The following is a 6,734-nucleotide window of genomic DNA, read 5'->3' as shown; positions in this document are numbered from 1 at the left end:
GCGGTTTGGTCCTGTGGATTCACTATATCCACAATGGTGGAGATAGGAACCCGCAGCGGTTTCCGCAGAAAGAATTGACATGCAATTCTTTCTGCGGATTCAAAACCGCAGCAAATCCGCGCGGATTTTTCCGCAGCGTCGGCACAGCGGTTTTTATTTCCCATTCATTAGAATGGTGCTGTACACCGCAGCTAAAGCTGCTGCGGGTCTGCAGCGGCCAAAACCGCTGCGGAAACGCAGCGGAATCCGCAGCGTGTGCACGTACCCTTAAGAGGTATTATTGTTATAGGGGCACACAGGGTATTGAGACCGTTCTATGTGCACATGGGCATGATCAATTTCTAGGGATAATATGTGAACAATGTTTTTTCTAGGGCACTTGTACAGGGCATTAATATTTTCTATTAGGCAATTTTACCATTTGGAGGGCACAAAGGGGGCATTTTACTTTACTGAGGGTACAGCAGTGGGCATTAACCCCTTAACCCCAAGGATGGTTTGCAAGTTAGTGCCCGGGCCAATTTTTACAATTCTGACCACTGTCCCTTTATGAGGTAATAACTCTGAAACGCTTCCATGGATCCTGGTGATTCTGACACTCTTTTCTCCTGACATATTGTACTTCATGTTAGTGGTAAAATTTCATTCAAATAACTTGCATTTATTTGTGAAAAAAACAGAAATTTGGCAAAAATTTTTAAAATTTTGCAATTTTCCAACTTTGAATTTTTATGCCCTGTGGTGTAGTAACCACTGTGTCCGCTAGGGGGCGCTGTGTGGAGGTCCCAGGGGAAAGGATGAATGGCAGAGTATTGAGTGGCCGTTGTGTATCTCAAAGTGGGTGGCTTTGAGATGGAGACTTGTGTATGTGTGATAAGCAAGGACATTGCTGAGGTGCAGCATTAATATGTGAGGGAGAAGTCTCCAGGTAACTAGAGAGATGGGCGGATCTGGTTACTTATAAACCCACCCAGGGGTGGGTCTGAAAACGCCTGTAGTAAAAGGCTATGTGAGTGTGTGAAGGATCTGTGATGAGGTCATAGTCATGTGACCCGGTGGGCGTGGCTATAGACCATATAATGTGGCCAGGGTAGGTCACATGGGGTGAATGCAGGGACCTGGTTGGTCCAGAGCGGAAGGTCCCATGAGGAGAGTTGTCTCCTGGCTAACAGCCTGTGTGTGGCTGGGTGTAATGGCTGCCAGCATCTGAGAGTCCCAGAGGAGAGAGTGGATGTCTGCAGCGTGGAGCAACAGCCACAAGAGAACCCTGACGTGGGTGAGATAATTATGAGGTTGAAGAACCTGTGTATGCTGGACATTGCTACCAGAGTGAAGCTATAATGGACACTATGCTGTTATATACCATTTATGTTGCTTCTGTGGGTTTTTGATGGAGGTATAAACCGCATGGACTATGTTATGATTTATGAAAACACGGTGCCGGCTGTGTTTTGTTCGCTGCCTAGCGAGGCTCCCCTAACTGAATAACAGCGCTACCTCACATTTGGTGGAGAAAGCTATGGGCATTGTTGTAGCCTTGTTGCTGGGAGCAACGGAAGAGGACTGCAAAGTCGGTTGCTAAGGGCAACGGTTTCCAAAGGCATATGTTGCAGTGCTGGCAACGCTGAGCCAGGAGGACTGATGGTTGGGGAAGCCACTGCCCGGCTGTGGTTCTGGAACCATGGGGCGGCCTAGTGAGTAAGGCACTGTCCGGATTGGTGAGCCCAGTGTGGCCGTTTCCCCAGGAGAAAGACTGGTGATTGCCAGGGTGCCTCTGCAGAGAAAAGGTACCCGAGGACCTGTGTGGCCGACACAATTAACGGACAGGTGTTCGTGTGGTACTGACCTGGGTCAGTGAGTAAGACTGTGTACCTGGAGGGTTCAGTGAGCAAGGTCCTGGAGGGTCAGTGTTGGGAGGTTCTGGGGGAAGAATCGGATCCCTGGACCACATGGTATGACCTTGGACCTGGTGAGGCGTAAGTGTTGGGCAGTCTCAGGTGGAGACGGATGTCCTGAATAGCACCCGCCGAACCCCTGGACCTGGTGAGGCCGGTGTGTTGGGAAACCCTGGGAGGAGGGTAAGCTCCCTGAATAGCACCCGATGCGCCCTGTGTGTTGGATGGTTTCAGGCTGAGATGGTACGTCCTGAATAACACACAGACAGGACACGTGAGTTTTTTGTGGTTTGTTTTTTTTTTTTTTTTCCTTCTTTTTTCAACTCAGCCTGCGGTGGCTCAGTGGGAGTCACGAAGGGGACAAGCGGCTTCCGGTGGGTCCACGAAGACGGCGCAGCAGGAGCTGTGGCAGCGCCAGAAGGAACTGGTGTGGTGTCGGTGATCGGTGACAGCAGGAGCTGTGTTGGTGCCAACAAGGACTTGTGTGGTATCGTAAAAGAGACAAACTGTGTTGTATGAACTGTGGTCTGAGAAGACCGGTATACCAGACATGGGGAGAACCCAAAAGGGGGGTGGAGTCCCGGGAGGGGGCGGCAACCCAAACTGGGGTGGTGGTCCAGAAAGGGGCCAAGTTTGAAGGAATGACAGCACTGGGTGACTCAGTGGGTATGTCGGGAGTACCGCAGTGTGTGTATATGTCTTGGTCAGAATGTGGGATATCCTTTCAGGATAGTAACGATGGGCCGCAGGTGTGTAATAATCAGCCGACACCCGGCCGCGATCAGCGGCGCTCACCACGTAGGCGCCGCTGATCGCTGTGACGTACTATCCCGTCCCTGGGGATTAAGTCCCAGGGCACATGGACGGGATAGTACGTCACATGACAGAAAGGAGTTATTACATGGGGGGGACACAGTGGTGTGTTATTGTGCCAAATATGCAGTTGCAGTAATAGGGACACATGGCAAGTGAGGCTCCGCATTTGGGTATCAGTAGAATGAGAAGTTTGTGCAGGTTGGAAATAGATAGGGAAGTTGATGGAAATATGAGAAGTGAAATGTGTCTTTGTTGTAATCTCTACAGACAAGTCCTGGCTGGAAGAAGTCGTCATGTCAGTCTGGGCCAGGTACAAAAGATGGGAGAAGTGAACAACTCTGAAAAGATGGGAAAAGTAAACAACAGACAAGGAATTAACATTCATCTTCTCTCTTCACACAGGTAATCAAATCATTCAACTTCTGAACTGATCCACCCTGCATGTATTCACTCCATTCACTGTTATAGCAAGCAGTCTGAATGGTTCAACTCCCCACCTCTGCTGGCTGTCATTTCTGCTGCAATATATCCAAATGGTACAAGTCCATACTTCTGCTTGCTGTCTGTCTTTTGCTGCTTTACCATTTTTGCGACATATTTTAATGTGCCTGCTAAAGCTTTGGTATAATTCATTTGTTGCACTGTATTTAATACTTACTGCTTTATATCCGTGACTGGGGCCTCTCTAGATCTTATCAGGTGGAAGGTGCTATAGCAAATTGATGCTATGGGGCGGCCTGTGCGCCCTCCTATGCTAACCTCTTTCTGGGATACTGGGAGAGGAGCATTTTCCAGGGGGATGTGCAGTCCGCTCCCCATATTCTGGGGTGGTACCGCTTCATTGATGATATACTTTTTATTTGGCAGGGTACTGCTGATCATTTACACGATTTTATGCGAGAATTGAATCACAACAGCCTCAACATCAGACTCGCATATACTTACCATCAGAAAATGATCTCTTTTTTAGACGTTACTTTGTTTGTCCAGAATGATGGTTCCATCCACACTGATGTATTTAGGAAGGAAACATCTGTGAATGCCCTCCTTCATGCCTCTTCGTCTCATACGAACTCTACAATAGGAGCAATTCCTATTGGACAGTTTTTACGAATGAGGAGGATTTGTACTACTGAGGAGGCATTTGAATGTCAATCTGTGGACCTTGGGGAGAGATTTCAAGCGCGAGGATATAGCAGGAGGAGCATTAGGAGAGGATATTATCGGGCGAGAAATTCTAAACGAACTGAATTGCTCGCAATGACCAAAAAGGTCAAGAAAGAGGATCTAAGAATACGATTTATATCAACATTTAATCATAGGTGGGAGACTATAAGATCTATTCTTAAAAAACATTGGCCAATACTAAAAACTGACCAGGTGCTTTCTAGATATCTCTTGGATTCCCCCCTCATGACAGCAAGGAGGAGTAGGAATTTGAGAGATATCCTTGTACAGAGTCACTATGTCCCCAGAAGACCTGATCCTTTCGGAGCTGGCAAACGGAAATGGGGTTTTTTGTCCTGTGGAGATTACCTAGCGTGCCGAAATCATGTCCGTACCACATCCTTTGTCTGCTGATGGCCAGAAAGATTTTAAAATTACGGATTATATCTCGTGCAGTACTACATTTGTAGTTTATGTGGCAAAATGCACTTGTAACTTGTTATATGTCGGCTTAACATCACGCGAATTGAGAATTCGCACTCTAGCGCATGTTGGAGATATATCAGCAGCAAAGGCGGTGGAGGATATTGCAGTATTGAAAACTGTTCCATGACATTTCAAATTATACCATAAATGCAATCCCAGAGCCCTACAAGTCTTTGGCATTGACAAAATTAGATGTGGCATCAGGGGACATGAAGCGCCTTTTGGCACAGTTGGAATGTCGTTGGATCACTGTTCTGGGGACTATGAGTCCTTTTGGCCTGAATGAGCAGCTCAGTTTTGCATCTTTTCTGTGAGTATTCTCGAATTGTCCCTGTTCTTGGATTTTAATCTGTGTGTTTTTTGTTTTATTTAGTATCATAGAATCATAGAATAGTAGAGTTGGAAGGGACCTCCTGGGCCATCTGGTCCAACCCCCTGCTCAAAGCAGGATTCGCTAAATCATCCCAGTCAGATGTCTGTCCAGCCTCTGTTTGAAGACTTCCATTGAAGGAGAACTCACCACTTCTCGTGGCAGCTTGTTCCACTCATTGATCACTCTAACTGTCAAAAAGTTTTTTCTAATATCTAATCTGTGTCTCCTCCCATTCAGTTTCATCCCATTGCTTCTAGTCTTTCCTTGTGCAAATGAGAATAAAGTTGATCCTTCTACAATGTGACAGCCCTTAAGATATTTGTAGACAGCTATTAAGTCTCCTCTCAGTCTTCTCTTTTGCAAACTAAACATTCCCAAATCCTGCAACCTTTCCTCATAAGACAGGGTTTGCAGACCGGTCACCATTCTGGTCGCTCTTTTCTGAACTTGCTCCAGTTTGTTGATGTCTTTTTTAAAATGTGGTGCCCAAAACTGGACACAATATTCCAGATGAGGTCTGACCAAAGAGGAGTAGAGGGAAATAATGACTTCACGTGATCTAGACTGTACTAGACTTTTTGCTCATTCCATCATTGTCTGATGTTCTTGGACATTTTGTGATTGGAGATCAGTGATTCGTGTGAGAATAACAGGCCATTCAAGATACAACAACTCTGAAGCAGCCGCTTTGTTACTGGGTTTAATATCTTATATGGAAGGGTGCTCTCTTTTGATTTTCTATGTGTATTTGTGTATGTCTTTATAATTATGTATTATTATTATACACTTTGTCACTTGTATTTTCCCTTCTGTTAGGGATTTTTATAATATTATTTTTTCACGTGATTTTGAGAAATCTATAACAGTATTACGCTCTATATAATGTGCGTTTACTTGGAGTGGATTTTCTTATAAATGTAGTATATATGTTTCATGTATATGGGTCCATTTTTGAGTGGGTGCCCTTATAATGTAGCCCTTTTGGGTCATTGTCTTTAGATTCACTAAGGAATATAGAGTCCTTTACAGTATTTTCAGATTGCACTATTATGAGATGTAGCGATATGCATGCCCTCTTTCTTGCCCTTATATAAGATGGTTGCTTCAGTGAGTGCGCATGCCCAGTGTGGCCGCTCCTATGACTCATCTCCCAGGTGGCTAGCTGTGATGCGGGAGGCGTGTGACGTCATGAGGGGTTTTCCCTCTGCCTTCCGATCACATGGGCGGCTGTGGGCGTTGTGTCATGGCGCTCTGTCCCACACTGCGCATGCGCCGATTATGGCGCTGATGACTTCACACACCTGGGTCTCCTGCATAAAATGCTCACAATCTCAACACACAGACACAGCCCCCCGAGGAAGCCCACGCGAAACGCGCGTCGGGGCTGCTCTCCTTAGTGTCGTGTTCACCTGCAGATACACATGGGTATGATTGTGACTCCTTTTATTGTAGTGTTACTATTTTGGATAGATATTGATCTATCTACACTGAATCTTTCCATTTGGAGTGTGATAGCTCTGTTTTCTCTTAGTAAGGGCCTGTATATTATGTAATGAATGGCTCTCTTTGAGATTCTTTGCTTTACTTCACCCATTCTGTTATATACGGGGTGTTAGTAGTGGTTACCATATATGAGCCCTGCATGAGCATTTTGTTTTTTGTCTGTATTTTGTACATTTTGTCTAAAGAGTCTGTTACAATAAAGTGACTTTTTTACTTTACTTGCGGTTTATATCTCCGTGTTTTTTGTAGAAGCAAATTGATGCAGCCTGGTCTCATGCCTTTGATCATCTAACCACCCCCTGGTGTGCTGGCCCCAGCTGCCAAATTATCCCAAACCAGCTCGAACAATCCCTCTCTCCTGACCCTGTAGTGTGGCCTATATATTTAATAGTTCCTAAGGGGAAGTACGCAGTGTGGAGTGCAGTATGCAAGCATTCCATAAGCTAAGCATCAAGCAAAACCGCAGTTAGCCATGGCAGTAAATCAGGGCAGGA

General features: G+C 45.7%; 1 long non-coding RNA gene across 1 annotated transcript; it reads left to right on the top strand.

Annotated features, from left to right (window-relative positions):
• The first annotated feature begins 1,055 nt into the window (after nucleotides 1–1,055).
• Nucleotides 1,056–6,388, top strand: LOC141096832 (uncharacterized). Its single transcript, XR_012233785.1, has 3 exons — nucleotides 1,056–2,382; nucleotides 2,979–3,113; nucleotides 4,738–6,388. It is a non-coding gene; the product is annotated as an uncharacterized lncRNA (long non-coding RNA).
• Nucleotides 6,389–6,734: the final 346 nt, after the last annotated feature.

The sequence above is a fragment of the Dendrobates tinctorius genome, unplaced genomic scaffold (genome assembly GCF_039654945.1).
Source record: "Dendrobates tinctorius isolate UK_male_01 unplaced genomic scaffold, ASM3965494v1 ptg000079l, whole genome shotgun sequence".
Lineage (NCBI taxonomy): Eukaryota > Metazoa > Chordata > Amphibia > Anura > Dendrobatidae > Dendrobates > Dendrobates tinctorius.
This window is presented reverse-complemented; position numbering and strand designations above follow the sequence as displayed.